Genomic DNA, 18655 nt, shown 5'->3' on the forward strand with positions numbered 1-18655 from the left:
AAAAACATTTTGTTCATTTTTCCTGGGAATTAGTCCCATGCTTTCCCCCATTGTTAAGGTTTCATAAAATCCAGGGGAAATTCAGCAGAGATTTAATTGCAGATGTGTAAATAATTCCTCTCTGAAGAATAACTAAGTAATTCCAGGACTCTCAGCCTAGAAAAGCAAGGACAGAACAAGGATGTGATGGAGCTGTGTAGTGACTGAAGGGGAAGGGGAGCAAGGATAGATAATTGCCACATCTCCAATGCAAGCACTGGGCTATCAACGCATGAAGTAAGTTGTTACTGATTGTTTCCTGTGTCCTTTTTTTTTATTTTTCCAACTTGATTTTGTGGTCCTAATAATCTGTTTGGATACCTAAGCAGCCATAGGTTTGTCCTGACTGATGACCTTTTGTGGAAAAAAAGATTTCATGGTCACTTTAATTCTTCAAAGGTGGCTCTCTTACCCCCTTCTTGCACTCTCTTCCCCCCCTTTTTCTTTTCCATTTTGCTGTTACTGGTTGTACAGCTGGTATGAAGACTTCTCTGACAGATGTTAGAACAAGGACATTGCTGCCTGTCCTATTGTAGGATCAGTAGAAGGGTGTGGAAACGATGCTAAAATCTGAGAGTTTTCTGCCTCTGTCCCTATTGTTATTTCCAACACAGATGAAGTCAACAATTTTTTGAAAGTAGAGCCAAAATTTTGCTGTATTGCAATTCTTCTTTCAAATGTAAGAGGCTCTTATCTGTAGAAGAAAAATTTGTAGTAGCCAATCGATTCTAAATCTGTAATTTTTTTGCCTCCTCTGAAGCAAGAATTAAGTTTGAGTTGGTTTTTGGAGATCCCACCTTCTGTTTTGCAATTCAGCTATTTGTTAGGCTTTTTTAAATGGTGAAGAGAATTTAGTTGTAATACTGAATTTATGGTCAGATTGGCTGTTTAATTAACTTTAGACAAAACTTTCATGTGAAATAGGAATGGGCTTGGTGTCCTGCCACAAACCCAAATTACTCTGTGTTTTGGGACACTCCGAATTGAATTTTAGCAATGTTATGCTGAATTACGCCATGGAATGAGGGGATGTGGCAGTGTAAGATGATTTTTGAACAGCAGTGCACAAGTGATTGGAATGATGAGTGTGGAGGTATTTATGTGAAGTTTTTTTGCATAATGAGAAGGGAGTGAGTTATTGGGGGAGAGGTAGCAATGATCCAGCTCATCAAGGCTGTGCTCAGGAGAATAATTTCATTAAATACTCCAGCAGATCAGTAAATCCTTCATCTGCCTTTTGCAGAGCAGTCAGAGAGCTGATGTTCTTCTGGGAGGAATTCACCTCCTGTTTCTTGTCTCCTCCCTCCACCCTGACATTTTGCTAAATCAATGTATTGCCTGGCAGAGCCTGCAAACAAAGCCTTCCAAGGCAGGAAAGACCCCATCCACTTAGAGGCCTTTTCTGTTAATACCCTAAAAACGCTGTCGCTGATCCATGGGTTGGAGAGCAGCCTGTCCCCTCCAATCTCCAAGCTCCCTGGGCTTCCCTGCCCTGCTATTCCCTTTACTTTAACAAGGATTTTCTGTGCTCTGCTTCCCATTTTTCCCATCAATCCACTGACCTGACCTGGACTTGGTGCCAGGTCTCCATGACTTTGGGTTCTTTGGGATCGGAGGCCTTTTGTGTTGGTGATCTCAAAGAGGGGAAATCATCCCTTAATAAACACCCACTTCTATGGAATTCAGCTTGAGGAAAGGGAGGAATGAATATTAATTGATTACAGTTCATACAAGTGGGATGAGGATTTGGTGTTCTGGTGAAAAAGAGAGGGAAGATGTGATGAATTCAGCAAATAGTGTTGGGAGACTTTGGTGCTCTTCAAATCCTTTGGATTATCCAGCAAAGTTTTAATTCTCAGAATTTTGTACTCTATAAATATTCTTGGAGAGTGATCCTGATCATCCCTTACATGAGCCCAAATCTGAATTTGAAGTGACTGAAAACCTGGTGTCCCTGCCCATGGCAGGGGTTTGGAATGAGATGATGTCAAAGACCTTTCCCAACCCATTGCGCAATTTTTATAATTCCCTTAAAGAAAGCAAGGTATCAACCCCAAAATCCAGACTCTTGGAGCACTGCTTCCTCCTTTCAGGAATTTAGAAGGAGAATTCATTAATTTAGAAGGATAATTGTTAATGTGAGTTGAAAATAAATCTGGGACTGACACTAAGAAAATAGAGCAGTTGGGTCATTTGGTGTTCCTAATGAATTTGAAAATTCCATATCTTGTTAAACTTCCAATTTAGAGCAGAGCTGGCAAAATATCCTGAGCAGAATACTTTTATTCAAGTATTGATTAGCATTTTTGGCTGATATTTCCCATGCTGGACAGCCTGCTCCTCAGCAGACTTTGAGGAATATTTATGGTTGGGAGGGAACTTGGGACAAAAAAAGACAAACATTTAAATATGTCTTTTCAAAAGCAGTTCAAGCTCAAATTATTTTTTTAAAAGCAATTCCAATGACACTGAAAGGGGAGCACAGTTCCAAAGAGCAGCTCGGTGACATTGACGCGTTTCCTGGTTTTCCAGTATAAAATGGTGGGGTTTGGGATGAGTGTTACTCTACCACCACCTATAGAAGACTTCAGCTGTCTTGTGATTAAAAGTCATAAATGTGGTGAAAATTGCAGTGCTCAGTTGGGCAAAGGCCTTTCCCTGGGAGCGTTTGTTCAAAAACAAGACTTATATCGAAGGGCACGAAACAGAAAAGCCAGGATTTTATTCCTAAAAGGGGACTTGAGTAGAAACCCAGCATCCACTTCCATAACTTCCCTGAGGTTTTCCTGTTGGGACATCTGCTGAGCCAGATTTTGCAGTCTGCCTGCATCAGATGTGTTTGCAGCCACTGGGGTGTTTATGATTGCAGGCTAAGTGGTACCTAAAGATGTAGATTTGCATTTCTGCCTCTCTTCGTTTGTTCTAGAAAGGTGTAAACGATGATTAAAGCATCAGGAGAATGGTTCATGCATAAAAGATTTGAGGAGGAGCTCAGGAGAACTTGGAAAACGCTTCAGTTCTGAGGGTGGAGAAGCTCTTTGTGAGGATGTCTCCAGAGATTAATTTCAGTACAAGGATTATGTGGTTTGGAGCCATGATTGAGGTCTCCTGTGCGGAGGCGATTTATGGCCACCTTGTTACCAGGAGGTGGAAGTTGTTCCAGGGTAAATCTGGGGGTAGTTTGAAGAGTTGCTGCCCTCCCATCTCAGTAGGTGTCCAGTCTAAGTGGCCTCTGAAAAGCTTTAGCCAAAGCTGGGTTCTTGTGACCTTTTCTCACTTTTTTCACAGCACTTCTCTCATTCTACCTTTGATTTCTTCCTTTCCCCCCCGTGACCTTTCAAAGTGGGGTGGCAGAAACCAAAATCCTGGCATGTGGTGCTGTAGGTTTTGAAAAAATCTGCTCCTACTAAGTGTAAAACCAACTTATTCCCTCAAGATGCAATTAATGAGAAAGCACTGAAAATTTAAACTTCAGAATTGGGGCAGGGCCGTTCAGCAGCACGGATGTCATTACTGTGATGTTCTCCACTTCATTGTGCCACCTCAGACTGTGTCCTTAGGTCAAGTGGCACTGCTTCTGTCTGGATCCTGTTTTGGATAATTTCCCAAAGGCCTCTCCTACAGATTTTGCCTTGATTTTGATGGCTTCCCTCCAAGGCCAAACATCTTATTGCTATCAGGATATTTTGTCTTGGAAGAGATTTTTTTCTCAGTTTTCCCCCTTGGGGAGGAATGCCTCACATCAGCTGTGTGAATCAGGAGCCAGCCAGGAAAAAGATCCTTTCACTGCAGTAACATATAGAATTACCGAGGCTGGAAAAGCCCTCCCAGCCCATGGAGTCCAAGCTGTGCCCGATGCCCACCTTGTCCCCAGCCCAGAGCACTGAGTGCCACCTCCAGCCCTTCCTTGGACACCTCCAGGCATGGGCACTCCAAAGCTCCCTGGGCAGCCCCTGCCAAGGCCTCAGCACCCTTTCCAAGCAGAAATTCCTGCTGCTGTCCAAGCTGAGCCTCCCCTGGCCCAGCCTGAGGCCGTTTCCCCTTGTCCTGTCCCTGTTCCCTGGGAGCAGAGCCCGACCCCCCCCGGCTGCCCCCTCCTGTCAGGGACTTGTGCAGAGCCACAAGGTCCCTCCTGGGATGTGTTGTCACTTTTGGAACCAGGGCATTGTTGAAAGAGCAGGTTTTAAGCCCAAGTTTCCCAAAAGCTGACTGCCTTAAGCTCAGGTGTAGAACATTCCCTCTTCTCTGTTGTGTACTGAGGACCAAAGTGATGGAAAAAGCGCAAAATTCAGATTAGGTGAAGTAAATTTCTTACTCCAGGCAGTTTCTTTAGCTTGGAAGAAGTGTGGAGAAGTGTGAGGAAACTCACACTTCGTTTATGGGCTTTTATATGTTTTACTCAATTTTTACCACACAGCTGGGGGGACAAATCAAACATCTCAATTAGCAACTGAATGAAGCCATTCATCTGTTCTGCTCGGCAGATATTCCTCTGATTCATTGCATGTTTGGAGACAGGAAATGTGTCCCTGACCCCTGTACCTGAGGTGAGGTGCACAGCACTGCCTGGGGATTCCCCCTTGGCTCCTGCAGGCGGTTTGCAAAAGCCCTGAAGCATGGAATGTCCTTGGTTTAATCTGCATAATTACATCTATTGTTGTTTGGAGAGGTGACAACTGGGAGTAGAGTGTTTTCTCGGTTCTGATGACTTCCTGAACAAGCCGGAGTGTTTAGCTGGTGTGAGAAAGATTTCTTTGTGTGTATTCTTGCTTTTATTCCTGTCTGTATTCCTCTAGGACAGAAATATTACAGTGTCATGGGAAAAAATTGTTGCTACAGCAGCTTTGCTGATCAAGATTTTAGTTGATGTCTGTCATGTCTCTCTCTTGCATTAAGTAATCCTTGGGAATCTTCCTTGTCCATGGTTTAAACTGCCAGTGGGCAGGGATAGATGGGATATTGGGAAGGAATTGTTCCCTGGGAAGGTGAGGAGGCCCTGACACAGAGAAGCTGTGGCTGTCCCATCCCTGGCAGTGTCCAAGACCGGGTTGGATGGGACTTGGAGCAACCTGGGATAGTGGAAGGTGGATTTTAACATTCCTTCCAGTACAAACCAGTCTGATTTTCTGAGGATTTTTTGGGCTTTTTGTTGTGTTTGACAGAGGAGTGCAAGGTCCCCCAGTGTCCTTCCTGAGCCCTTGTCCTTCTCTGGTGTCTCTTTTTTGCAATGATGGCAGCAAACCCATTGTTTAATGCTCCAGGGGTTTCCTATTGTCCTGTATAATGTCATTCCAATTTAGGCCCTCTTCCTCTCCCTCCTAATGCTGCCCAGCATTTTGTTTACTGCAGCTCAGTCCCCACAGCCGCTCCCTGTGCCGCCTCCTCTGAGGGGGAAATAGCTGAAAAGCTGACAAATTCCCAATCCCTCTCTGCATACATGAATATCTCACTTGTCCCAACGTGCCTTTTTCTCCAAATGAAGATTCCTTTCCCAAGCTGCCCAGGTACTAAATGCGTTTAGAGCCTCACAGAGCTGCTGACAATGCTCTGTTTGTAGCCAGGGTTGAACTCTGGAGCTGGCAGACTTTCACCTGGCACTTAATTCCACGCTCTGACACCCTCCCCTCCTCACCCAGCTGTAGTAAAGTGCGTGGGCCAGCTCATCTGGCCTCGTAGCTCGTAGTTTTCTATTGTTTTTACAACTGAATTGCATTAAAATGGTGTTTCCCACACTTCAGCCTTTTATTTTGGACAGCCAACCTCACACCCCGTGGGGCTTTCCTCTCTCTCCCACCTCTCTTTGCACATTTTAGGACAAAAGCCACAAAGATTGAGGGAAGAGATTCAAAGTACCCCTGATCCCAGGCCTGCTGCCATCCCATGGAATACGAGCCTGGGTTGAAAGACATCTCCTCTGATGCTGAATGAAAACTAATTTTATCTTCTCATTTTATCTTTAGAACAAACATTTCTTGTCATTCTATAGTTGTGTTCTTGCTGCCAGGGCCTTTTTTGTCCCTCCCCATCCTGGCAGGCTCAGGACACTGTGGCCAAAGCCCCAGGAGGGGACACATCCCTTCACTGGGCACTGGTTACCCGTAGTTACCTCTCTGCTGCAAACCACAGGAATGCCTCTTCCCCTTTCTTCAAAGGAACTGTCTCAGGATCGTGTCCAGAACTCCACCCTCTCTCCTGCAGGAATAATCATGGCTTCCATGTCTGTTCCCTTTTTCCTGACTTGAGCAGTGAGCAGGAGTCCGTGCTGGGTGTCACCAATTCCCAGCAGCTGCTGTTTGGTGACATTAACAGTCACGCTGGCATCTCTCAGGTCCACCCCTGTGCTTCTGAGGTGGTAAAATTCCTTCCTGAAGCATGTGGACAGAGCCGCTTCCAAGATGGATTGGCCTTGCTCGCTCTTCCATGGAAAAGGAAAGCCATGGCCCAGCTGCCCACCATGAGCCTGGGCTTGTGTGTTTTCCTCCCACCCGAGTGCCTCGGGCACCCTCTGCTCTGTGCTCTTGTCTGACTATGAGGGATTTCTGTCCTGTGGTCTCTGCTGCTGCACCTTGGGCCAGCTTACATTGCTGCAGGTAAAAGAGGTCTCTTCCCTCATTTCTGAAGCTTGGTTTATTATCACAGAATCCCAGACTGGTTCGGGTTGGAAGGGACCTTAAAGCCCATACAGTGCCACCCCTGCCTTGGGCAGGGACACCTCCCACTATCCCAGGCTGCGCCAAGCCCCAATGTCCAGCCTGGCCTTGGACACTGCCAGGGATCCAGGGGCAGCCCCAGCTGCTCTGGGCACCCTGTGCCAGGGCCTGCCCACCCTCCCAGGGAACAATTCCTTCCCAATATCCCATCTAGCCCTGCCCTCCTTCAGTTTAAAGCCATTCTGCCTCATCCTGGTGCTCCAGGCCCTTATCCAAGCTCCTTCTCCGGCCTCAGAGGTTCACCTCTGATGCCTGAACTTGTGATAATGCCCTGGCAGGAATGTGGTGCCTCCTTCATGTGCCATGGGGAGGTCACTGAGTGTCCACCCTGTACTGGCTGCTTCCAGCCTATTCGACTTCACCAGCTCAACCTAATGTCTTCTAAACACCAGGGTTTTTAATGGAAATCATGGAAATGTCAGCTCAGTACCAATGAAAATATCAAGTAAGATGATGAAAAGTGAGTGGAAGAGGGAGAGAATGTTATCAGGAGCCTGTGTATGTGTATGGGCTGTCCATTCCTGGAGCGATCTCTGCATCTCTGAGTGCATTTCCTTGTTTGCTTTTGTCCTTTCTCCCACATCTGGCCTCAGCCAGAGACAAACTTGTGACCTTGTGTGGGTGTAAGGGTGCTGTTCATTTAAAGCCTGTCAGAAAACAGTGGTGTTTTTCTCCTTCATGAGATGTTACAGGAAATTGGTGAAACGATCTTAGTTACTCTGACAGCTTTTGAAATTTGAGAATAGCCCTCTTTTCCAACATTCCTCTGAGTGATGTGTTTTTGCTGGGTTGTTAAAGCTCTGCTTTTGGTGGTATTCCTGGATTTCCTTCCAGGATCTTATTGTTACTTGGATATCTTAATAGTTTCTTAAATATAAACATTTGTAAACCCATTTTGGCTGATCTTCTTCTAGAAATAACCACCAACACAGGCCCTATGAGCAAAGGATCTAAATAAGCAATGAGATGTTTCATGTCCAACAGAGCTGCTTGACCCATTCCAAGGGATGTGCTGCATTCACACTCAGGAAATGTGCTGGAGTCATTCAAAGTGTAGGATTGAGGTTCTTGTTGTGCATCACTTCCCTCATGGCTGTTCCCTCCACCTCAGATTTGCTGGTGATGATGTGGAACTATCTCTGTTGCACAATGCTGGGGTGAGGTGCAGTGCTTTTCCCTGGATTTCCCTGGATTTCCCTGGATTTCCCTGGATTTCCCTGGATTTCCCTGTGTCTTAACCCAATCCTGGGCTGATTCCCCAGCGTGGACAGCAGGGGAGGGAGAGATTCTGCCCCTGTGCTCAGGTGAGACCCCACCTGCAGAGCTGCCCCAGCCCTGGGGCCCAGCACAGGAGGGACCTGGAGCTGCTGGAGAGAGTCCAGAGGAGGCTCCAGGATGAGCAGAGGGATGGAGCAGCTCTGCTGGGAGGAAAGGCTGGGAGAGCTTGGATTGTTCACCTGGGGAGGAGAAGCTTTGGGGTGACCTCATTGTGGCCTTGCAGGGCCTGAAGGAACTACAGGAAACATGGAGAGAGATTTTACACAAGGGCCTGGAGGTGCAGGATGAGGGGGAATGGCTTCCCAGTGCCAGAGGGGAAATTTAGGTGAGATATAAGGAAGAAATTCCTCCTGGGAGGGTGGGCAGGCCCTGGCACAGGGTGCCCAGAGCAGCTGGGGCTGCCCCTGGATCCCTGGCAGTGTCCAAGGCCAGGTTGGACACTGGGGCTTGGAGCAGCCTGGGACAGTGGAAGGTGTCTCTGCCCATGGCAGGGGTGGCACTGGATGGGCTTTGAGGTCCTGTCCAACCCAAACCAGTCTGGGATTCCTACACAGGACTGAGTTGAACAAGTGGTGAATTTTGTGGGCTGAGCTCGCTCAGCTCAGCAGGGCCTGAGCAGGAAGGAACAGTTGTCCCTGCCCATGGATGGGGGGATGGATGAGAGGATCTCCAAGGTCCCTGCCAACCCAAACCATTTCTACACCAGTAATCCCTGGCAGCTGTAGCCTACCTCCAGCCTGCAAGCAGTTCCCTATGGCAGCCATCTGAAAATCCCTGTGCTTGCACTTCGTCATCTCTGTCGTTTTCCTGTCTCCACAATGAATTGTAAGATCCCACCTTTATCTCTCTTCTGTTCCTCAGAAGCCATTTCTTGCTGGATATTTGACCAAGGAGATGCTTGAGCAGATCAAAACCCACATGTGGGTGTTTAAATCCATCCCCAGCAGCTCTGGTAGGCGCTCGATGCCAGCTGTCCCTGGATGAGTGCCCGGTGCCCACCCGGGTGTCCCAGCACGTGGGCACAGCCCACATTTCCCCGACTCTGAGCATGTGAATCATCCACACGTCCAGCGGAACGAAAAAGGCTGGAAATGCCACCTCCATCCCTGCATTCAGCAATGGGCAGAAGCACTTTGGAGAGTCTGGAAGGGTGGAAGAGAAGGATTTGCTTGCGAGATGTGGAGGCCTAGTGTCTTGGAATAGCCAGCCTTGCTGGATGAGGGTGCTGGGTGTTCTATGTTTTAAGGAAAGCAGGAATATAGAAAATGAAGGGAGTGAAATGCTGAGTTGTTGAGGGTTGATGATGCAGCACTGAGGTGTGAGGGTATCTGGAGAAGCAGAGGTTCAGGAGATGGATTTACACAGTTGCCAGAGGGCTGAGAAGCAGCTGGATGGATGAGGAGATTCAGAAGGTGGAGTGGTTAAATGGAGATGGATAAATCATGGAATTGTAGAACAGTTTGGGTTGGTTAAAGCCCATCTTATCCCACCTAGTGCCATGGGCAGGGACACCTCCCACTATCCCAGGCTGCTCCAAGCCCCAGTGTCCAGCCTGGCCTTGGACACTGCCAGGGATCCAGGGGCAGCCACAGCTTCTCTGGGGCAGTGAAGAGAGGGAAGTGATTCCAGCCTTTTAAAAATGTCAAGATGTGAGTAAAGACTTCACTGCCTCCTTTCCCTCCTGGCCAACAAGCTCAGAAATCAATCCAAGCATAATCAAAACATGTACTCACCTCAGCCATGCTCAGTGCTTATTAAGAAGCGACAAGAGGGATTTTTAAGGGTAAGATTCCCCAAAAATACTGGGAAGGAAAATCATGGAGTGGAGGAGAGAGTGCTTGAGGCTTGAGAGGTGTGGTGCCAGACCTGGGAAAGCTTGGAGAGCAGAGGGGCATGGGAGGGTTGGGAGAGGCTGTTCAGGAATGAGGGTGACACAAAGGTTTGATGTGCAGAACTGACAGGGAAGGAGGAGATGGGGGAAGGTGAGGCTGCCTTGAGGTCTGGGGTGTTGTTGGATGGGAGCAGGAGGAAAATGAAGGTCAGCCTTAAGGAGCAGAGGCAGAAAGGAGGTGCTGAACAGCAGGGATGTGCTTACAATAATGAAAGCTGGCCTGGGGCTCCATTCAGAGACTCCAATCCAGCTGTCCAGGCTGAGGAAGCTTCTCAGGAAAACTGGTGAGGTGTGAGAGGGGTAAATGTAGCAGGCTGGGTATCTGAGGTTGTTAGTGTTGAAGGTGCCTTGTGCACATGGCTCAGGGGTTAAATAAATAATCCATGATTTCAGTGCAGAATGTGGTCACTGATAACCTACCAAGGACCTGATAAAGATGAAACTTTGATTTCCTGCTCTTTTCTAGAAGGGAAAGCTGAATTCCTGTGAAATGGTTTAATTTTCCATGGGCTCTGCTGAGGAGCCTGGTCCCTGGAGGGCAAAAGCCACAAGGAGAGTGTCCCTGGATTGCAGGGGGTTAACACCAGGTGGGCACTGGTACCAGAAGGAATATTTGGGATTTATTGGGAGTGTCCCAAGGCAGGCTGGCTCCTGTACAATAATGGGATGTGCATTTGTTTTTTAGGGGACTTTTGAATCCTGCTGTAGATTGTGGCAGCTCTCTGGTGTAACCAGCCTTACTATTTGGCATGTGGCCTACCTTCCAAAGCCAGGCCTAACTTCTGGCCCAGTGATATCCAGAACCACAATCTTCAGCTGGTTTTGGGAGTGGCTGGATGAAATCTCTTCTCAGGGGCTGTGCACATGTTAATTCTGACATGTCATGCACTGAGCTACTCAAACACAGCTCCTGCCACTGCTCCAGGTTGTATTTAACACTACTCCTGGCGTAGCGACTACAGGCAGGCAGAAAGGCTCATTTTCTAGAAAAGCGATGAGTTTAGTGTATTTATTTTTACAAGAACTTAAATAAAAATCCTCTCAGAGAAGGGAAGAGGCAGCATAGAAATTCTACTTGAGAAAATGTCCTTTTCTTCAGTAAAAGGAATCCACTTCAATTGGCTTAAACTGGGACGTGTTGGTTGCCCCGGTTTAGTTTGGGGAGTTTCCATTTCTGTAACACCACGCAGGTTTTCAGCCATACGATGTGGAGACAGGTCCTGGTGTCCTGCAAGGAGCACTCAGAGGGGCTCCTGACAAAACATCTCCTGGTTTCAGAGAGATTTTACTCCTTGGATTCTCTCCTCTGAGTTATGTAATCTCAGAGAGAAGCTGCTCTGGCAAGGGAGAAATGGAGAGCCTTTTGGGATGGAATCCAATACCTGTCGTGCCGTAAAAGCAATGAAACTGATCTTTGGGCTTTTATGCCGCATTATATTTTCATTATTAACACTTTAATGTGTAACTTTAGCTCTGTGTGCATATTTTGGGAAGACAAAGGTTATTGAAGAACTCACTGAGCCACTCCTGCCTAATATGGATTGGGTTTCTTTTAATCTTTTTATGTTAATTTTCAGCTGGAGTCTCCTGGCTCTGATGTCAGGTTTAGGATATCTTTGCTCTCTCCTCTTTCTGGAGGCACCATCTGCACAGCAGGAGTTTCAAATGGACAGTGTCCCAGCCACTCAACTTCTTTTGTGACTCAAAACCTCCTGTGAAAACAATATTTTATAGGTGAAGTCCACACAGAGGAGTTGGAAACAAGGATAAATAAACTCATAATGCATGAAAAAAATGGGGTTTGTGGGCAGGAGTGAATGCTCAACAGCTTCAATCCTGTTAATCCATCCAGTAGCTGCATTACTTGTTAAAAAGACAGGAAATAAATCATTGCTAGTGATGGAAGCAGGAAACAAAAGTGCTTCTCTCTCCCTCGGTTCTCCCATAAAGCTCTTATCTAGTTTTGTGAGTTGAGTTTTCTCCATGCAAACTTTCCATCTACTTATCCACTTTCTTTGTTCAGTGGGAACCAGCAGCACTAAATTGTTTTAATCCTTTAAATCATCATTTATAGGGTGTTCTGCTGGCAGGAGGGTGGAAAGAGTACCCTTGGGGTGTCTGGGAGGTGTCCCTGCCCACGGCAGGGGTTGGAATGAGATGAGGTTTAAGGTCCCTTCCAAGTCAAACCTTTCTGGGATTCTCTGGCTACCACTGGTACGTAGAGGTGGAAAACAAAGAGCTGTACAATTGATGGAATGCAAGAAAACAGCAGGTTTGGGGGGGGGGCAAAATATTGAGATAAACTTAGGGATTTCTGCATTGAAGTAAAAACAGCTCATTAATTAAACTTTTACATTGCATCCTTCCCAGCCAGGCCCAGTGGTGTTCTCACTGACGTTTGAAATTACTTTCTTGAGCTCTGTTACTGAGGCTTGACTTTGGCTTTGCAGTGGCATCTCATCGACTCCTAGAGAGTCATTTCTGCAAGAAAGGCACAGAAAATACCAGGCTTAAAGAGAGGGGCGAGGAAGGGAAGAAAACCAGTAGTCCTTGGAAGAATGTGGGCAAGCAGGAATATTCGAAGATGAATTATTTGAATGTAGATGCAGAGGAAATGCTGAGGAATTTCAAGCTGCAGGTGAAATTTTACTTCAGATCCTCATATAAATTGTCATCGTGCTTTTTTCTTGTTCTCATGTCTTTGCTTTCTAAAAATCCTGCCTCCAAGTAAGGCTAAAAACTCAAGAGCTTGATAACACAAGGACAAGGGACAGGAATGCAGCATCAATGTTCCTCTTTTCTAATGTGTTCATTTGTGTAGAAACAGATCCAGCAGCTGGGAGAAGGGAATTGAGGGGGGAGCAGGTTTGATCTTGAAATGCAATCTTAAAAATCTTCACGTTCCTGAAGGGCCTTATCCAAGGAGAGGAGAGTGATAAAATCCAACTCAACTGTGCCAGTCTCGGAGCATGAGAGCACTTTAATAGGATTGAACAAATCCAAGAGTCCATAGGCTGAAATACTCATGTTAATTGCTCAAGAAGTGTCAGTGAAATAAAACCTGGAGTCGTGTTTGGATTTTTGGAAGGCCCAGAACTGGAGAAAGGGCTGGATTTGCACTCTAAATTATTCACTGTAGCACCAGCACAGCCAAATATTTGCTTATGCTTGAATAATTCTTCAGGAAAGCATTTAAGCAGATATTTGACTTCTGCAAACAGAGTTAGTCACACTTGCAGCTGAATCAGAGCCAGAACTGGCTTTAACTCAAAGGTGAAGTCCTCCTTCCCTGGCTTTTCTCCTTGTTGGAGGGGCTGTGAGATGGGATCAGGGACTTGGGCATGGGAGGAAGGCTGTGGGCTGATCTTCACCCTTCCAGGATGTCCTGAGCTACCAGAGGTGATCCCTGAGCTCCTGAGCTGCAATTAGGGTTTGGTTTTGTGGTTAGGCCCCAGCTGAGGCTGTTCTCCAGCCTAGCAGATGTGCTCTGGATGTGCCCCACCACTGAGAGGGGCTCAGGGCCTTGGCATGGGAGGGGGGCTGTGAGCTGATCTTCACCCTTCCAGGATGTCCCAAACTGCCAGAGGTGATCCCTGAGCTCCTGAGCCAGAATTGCTGCAATTAGAGTTTCTTTTTCTTGTTAAGCCCCAGGTGAAAGTGTTTTCCAGCAGATGTGCCCCACCAGTGAGAGAGGCTCAGGGCCTGGGCATGGGATGGAGCTCGTGGGGTGAGATTCATCTTTCCAGGATGTCCTGGGCTATCAGAGGTGATCCCTGAGCTGGAATTAGGGTTTGGTTTTGTAAAACCAAACCCTAATTAGGGTTTTGTAGGGTTTTTTAAGCCTCAGGTGAGGGTGTCTTCTAGCAGATGAGCTCTGGCTATGCACCCTCAGCGAGAGGGGCTCAGGACCTGCTAATCAGAAGTAACCCCCCTGAGATATTCCATGGAATTAATGGGTATGAATTCCATACCAAGTGAGGTGACTTGAGTGTTGAACAGCATTGTGGGGCAGAACAGAGCTTGGGGTTCTCTGGGGTGTGTCTGTTTTGTGGTTAAATAATCTTTTAGAAGCTTTTTTCCTCCTGCTGGCACTTCAACAGAATTGTTTGGGTGACAAAAATCAAACGCTTGGGACACAGAGTTTGTAATGAACTGTAGCTTTAACCAAGCCAGGAACACTGTCAGGCTCTAAAGCAAGTTCACCTCCTTTTTGGCTTCTGTAAGAGGCTTTTCCTGCTGTTTTCCTGGCATTTCTGATTTATTATGGCACCAGCTCTCCAGAATAAGCATTGAATGAGCATTCTATATCCCTATTTTATGTCTACAGTCTTTGAGTTCAGCTGATGAGTAATAATGATGAACCTTATAAAAAACCAGTCCACTGTAATTTTTTGCTGTGTTAAAGCACTTCAGTTGCATCAACCTTTAAAAAATAAATACTTTGAAAGATTTATCATGACTGTAGGGTGCAAAGCACATCCCTGCTTTGTGTCACTCGTGCTGCTTGAAGGAGTTCAAGCTGGTTGTGTAAATAATAGCACAGATGTAAATGGGGATTTAATCCCTTTTTAAATGCTGAGCTACTCACCCAGCCACAGCAGCTTCTCAGGAGCCATTGTTTTTGACAAATAAATAGCAAATATTTGTTTGTGTCTAATGAATTAATAATGCTCACTTAGTGATTTCTGTTTCAGTCTGGCAGGGCTTCAAACCCACTGCAGGAGCAGAAGGTGCAAAGTGTGTGCCTCCAGGTTGTTTCCAGATTTGCTCCTCGTGGAGAATGCTCGGAGTTGTTGTTGCTGGTTTGGGTGGTGTGGGCACTTCCACAGTCCGTGTTTCCTATGGAATTGGGTGTGGATGGGGCAGCTCTGGTGTGAGGGAGCCAATGGCTCTGGCTTGTGGCAAACCTGGCCCAAACTTTAGGCTCCAGGGAGAGCTCAGAGCCCCTTCCAGGGCCTGAAGGGCTCCAGGAGAGCTGGAGAGGGACTGGGGACAAGGGCTGGAGGGACAGGACACAGGGAATGGCTTCCCAGTGCCAGAGGGCAGGGATGGATGGGATATTGGGAAGGAATTGTTCCCTGGGAGGGTGGGGAGGCCCTGGCACAGGGTGCCCAGAGAATGGTTATTTATTTTGACCAAGGCAGTGTTCCCCCCCTCCAGCTTCTAATGAATGCAAAGTTTTACATCCTGTAATAACACCTGATCTAAAAGTAAATAATTATTGGAATTTACTATCATATTATTGTCCCTCTAAATATATTCAAAGTGCTTGGATGTCATAACTCATATATATATTTTTTTAATTTACACTTATCCTCTCTTAAAATTTAAAATTAGAATTTTTCAGGAAAATACTGAGTCTTGCAGACATTTTGTATGTTTTTACTTTACAGATCTTCCTTCTCTTAACAATTCACAGTTGTTCCTTGCCCTGTCTGGAGTTCAATCTTATTTCTTACAGACTGTCAACCTTTTGGTACTTTGTGGTAAACTGGGATTTGTTCTGAGCTATTTCTGAGTTAGCAGAATGATTTGAACTTAATATTCTCATTTTCTGGGCTTTAGACTCCTGGCTTTTTGGGGTTTTTATTTGTTTGGTTGCTTTTTTGTTGTTTGTTTTTTTCTGTTTGTTTCTTTCTTTTTTTTTTGTAGTTTCTTTGGTTTTTGTTTTTTCTTTTGGGTTTTGTTTTGTTCTTTTTGGTGTCTTTTGGGTTTTGGGGGGTTTTGTTTGTTTTTTGAGGGTTTTTTTTTTGTTTTGGTTTGGTTTTGGTTGTTTTTTTTTCTGGTACAAGCGGAAGGAAAAACCAGGATTTTTCTTCTGTTGTATTCCAGTTGCATAAAGAGCTGCTTATTCTGGGAGCCAGCAGCGTTGCCATCCTTGTGGTTTAACTTGACATTTCATCAAAATCAAAAATAAATCTGTCAAGATTCCATCCTAAAAATCTCTCAGGAGCAGACTCCGCTCAAGGGTGTCAGCTGAGCTCTGAATAACTTTCTAAAATAGAACATGGTGATTGGAGAGCTGGATTTATTTTGTATCTCAAGGTTGTAAAATCAAATATCAGTGGCCTCTGAAAGTGGGTGCAAGCTCTTCTTTTTAGGTCTGATAACACCTAAAATCTGTATTTGGATGGGATTTTCCTTAGACTGACCTGAAGACACCAAGAGTCTCCTGAACTTCTGTTTTCTGGGATGTGAGGTATAAAAGGTTGGAAGCAAATGTCACCTAATGGAATAACACTGCTTCAAGTGCAAAAGCAGCTGAGCCCAGTTCCTTCAGGAACTTTTGTTAACAGGGGAGGAGATAGTGGTGAAATACTGAGAAGTTCCATCCCCAAAATTCCCAGGAGGATTGATAATGATGATGAATTGGAATCCACTTGGGTAACATGGAGACAGCCTTGATTTCCAAGTAGTCAGGAATATATCATGGCAAAAGTCACTTGGGTTTTTTTTTTTTTTGAAGGTGCTGTTGCAAATTCCAGAGTGACTTTGGAATGGGCTAAGTGGAAGTTTGGTGGTAACCAAATGAGCATTTTGGGAAGGAGAAGGGAGGGAAAAGGCCCTTTTGAGCAATTCTGGTCTCCTTGCCACATGGGAATAATAGTTCCTTTGGGAGGAGTCTGGAATTCTCCTTTGAGCTGTCTCTTAACTTCCTGTTTTGCCACAAATTCCCACTTGAGCTGTCAGGGTTGCCCTCTCCTCTCTGAGGTTGCTCTCTACAATTCCCTGGAAGGAGCTGATAGTGAGGAGAGGGGAGCTGGGTCTCTTCTCCCAGGGTCCAGGTGAGAGGATGAGAGGAAACGGCCTCAGCTTGTGCTGGGGGAGGTTTGAGTCGGATACTGGGGAGAAGTTCTTCATGGAAAGGGTTGTAAAGCACTGGAAGGGGCTGCCTGGGACAGGGGTGGAGTCTCCATCCTCGGAAGCATTCAAGACACGTGTGGATGTGGCACTTGAGGACATGGGGTGGTGGTTGGATTTAATGACCTTCATGGTCTCTTCTAACCTTAAGAGTTCTGTGACTCCACAATTTCCTGTTGGAATTTGGACAGAAAGAGCTGTAGAAGGGCAAGGGAAGATAAGGAGGAGAGAGAAGGAGGGTGCTTTGTATGGCTTGAATTCCTGCATTCTGTGACCTGGAGCTGCTCTGCCAAGGCAAACGTTGGTGTCAAATCTGAAGAGATCTGTGCTGGTGCTTCACTTGTTTGATGGCCAATATTAAAGTTCTTCCTGGAACTGCTGCCTGGTGCAGCCTGCACTGACCCCCTGCTGCTGCACAGGGTGGGAAGAGTCTGACCTGAGCACAGGTGGAGCTTGGAAAAGCCTCTCCCCATCCTTAACCCCTGGATGAGGAGTGGAGCAGCAACACGTGCAGTGGAGAATTTGAAATGGTTTTGCTGCTTTTTGGTCATTAACCAAAATTTTTGACCTTTATTTTTCCGGAATGTCGGTATTGAAATCCCGATAAAGTCACCTGCAACCCATGGCTTTTACAAAGGGAAAAGGAGCTGTGCTGGCTCGGAGGGAGCCTCAGAAATCACAGGAGAGAATCATTAAATTTGGGAAAAACCTCTGATGGTCTGCAGATCCCACCTGTGTGAGCTGTCGTGGAAGCAAACTAAATCTATTTATATGTGATATATATGGTCAACCACCTAGGAACTTGAAATACTTGAGTGAATATGGGCCACTCAGTCTGGTTTATTACATTTCCCTGCTTGCTTTCCTCATCCTGTGGAAAAAAACCCCAGGTTTCCCTCCAAAACTCCAACTCAAAACCATTGTTTTGCAAGATGGTTTGACTTTTAATAAATACAGCTAATTTTTTTTATATAAGAATTTGATTTATATTGTTGGAAGTCTTTTTTCATTCTGTGCGCCTGGCACTGTATTTATCCCAATCTTTGTAAATTTGAAAGAATATTTTTAAGTAATTCAGCTCTGGGCTGTACAGTTGTGCTAATTCTTTTTATTGGAACCATGAACCAGAGCTTTTGGTAACTTTCTAATGTTCCACACTCCAAATATGCTCTGGAGTTCAGCCAGACTTGTCTTGGGGATTTTGGTGGTTTTTTTTTTTGGTTTTTTTTTTTTTTTTTTTTTTTTTTTTTTTTTGTTTGGGTGTTTTCTGTTTGTTTTGGGAGTTTGGGGGAAGGAAGGGAGAAGGTTGTGGATTTTTGTTTTGTTTTGGGTTTTTGTTTTTGTTGGTTCGTTGGTTGTGGTTTTGGGGTTTTTTGGGTCTTTTTTTTTTTAGTTTTTAATTTCACTTTGTTGGTTGTGGCAGGTCTTTTTGAGCTGGTTGTGGTGTTTTTCTCATTTTCCTGGCCACAACCCAACAGCCCATGTCCTTAAAGAATGCCATCCTCAGGGATCCACCCCCATTTTTCCTGGGCAATACCTTTGAATCCTGGGTCCCTCCAGCCTTTTGCAGTGAGCCCTCGTTTTAATTGGTGCAATTTCTCTGCTACAGTTGCTTCTCCAAAGCGCTTGAAAGCAGGAAGGGGGTAACATAAATACTTTATTGCAGAGATATTATGGAAATCAGACCTGATTTAAGCCAGAACCTTGCATTTTCTTGACTTGGAGAGCTGTGCATGCACAGTTCTTGAGATAATGAGTACACACATCTTGACTGATGCTAATGTGAGTTCTCCTTCCTTATTTTATTTATTTTCATGGCTGAAACAATGCCATGATCTTAGAGGCTGCAGATCTCCTATGTAGTTACCTGTGAAAT

At 45.7% G+C, this 18655-nt stretch overlaps 1 protein-coding gene across 1 annotated transcript in view; it reads left to right on the plus strand.

Moving 5' to 3' along the window:
• PCDH15 (protocadherin related 15) overlaps positions 1-18655 on the plus strand; it is a 314817-nt gene that overhangs the window by 19659 nt on the left and 276503 nt on the right. The gene's annotated exons all lie outside the window — the stretch shown is intronic.

This window comes from Aphelocoma coerulescens, chromosome 6 (assembly GCF_041296385.1).
Source record: "Aphelocoma coerulescens isolate FSJ_1873_10779 chromosome 6, UR_Acoe_1.0, whole genome shotgun sequence".
Classification (NCBI taxonomy): domain Eukaryota; kingdom Metazoa; phylum Chordata; class Aves; order Passeriformes; family Corvidae; genus Aphelocoma; species Aphelocoma coerulescens.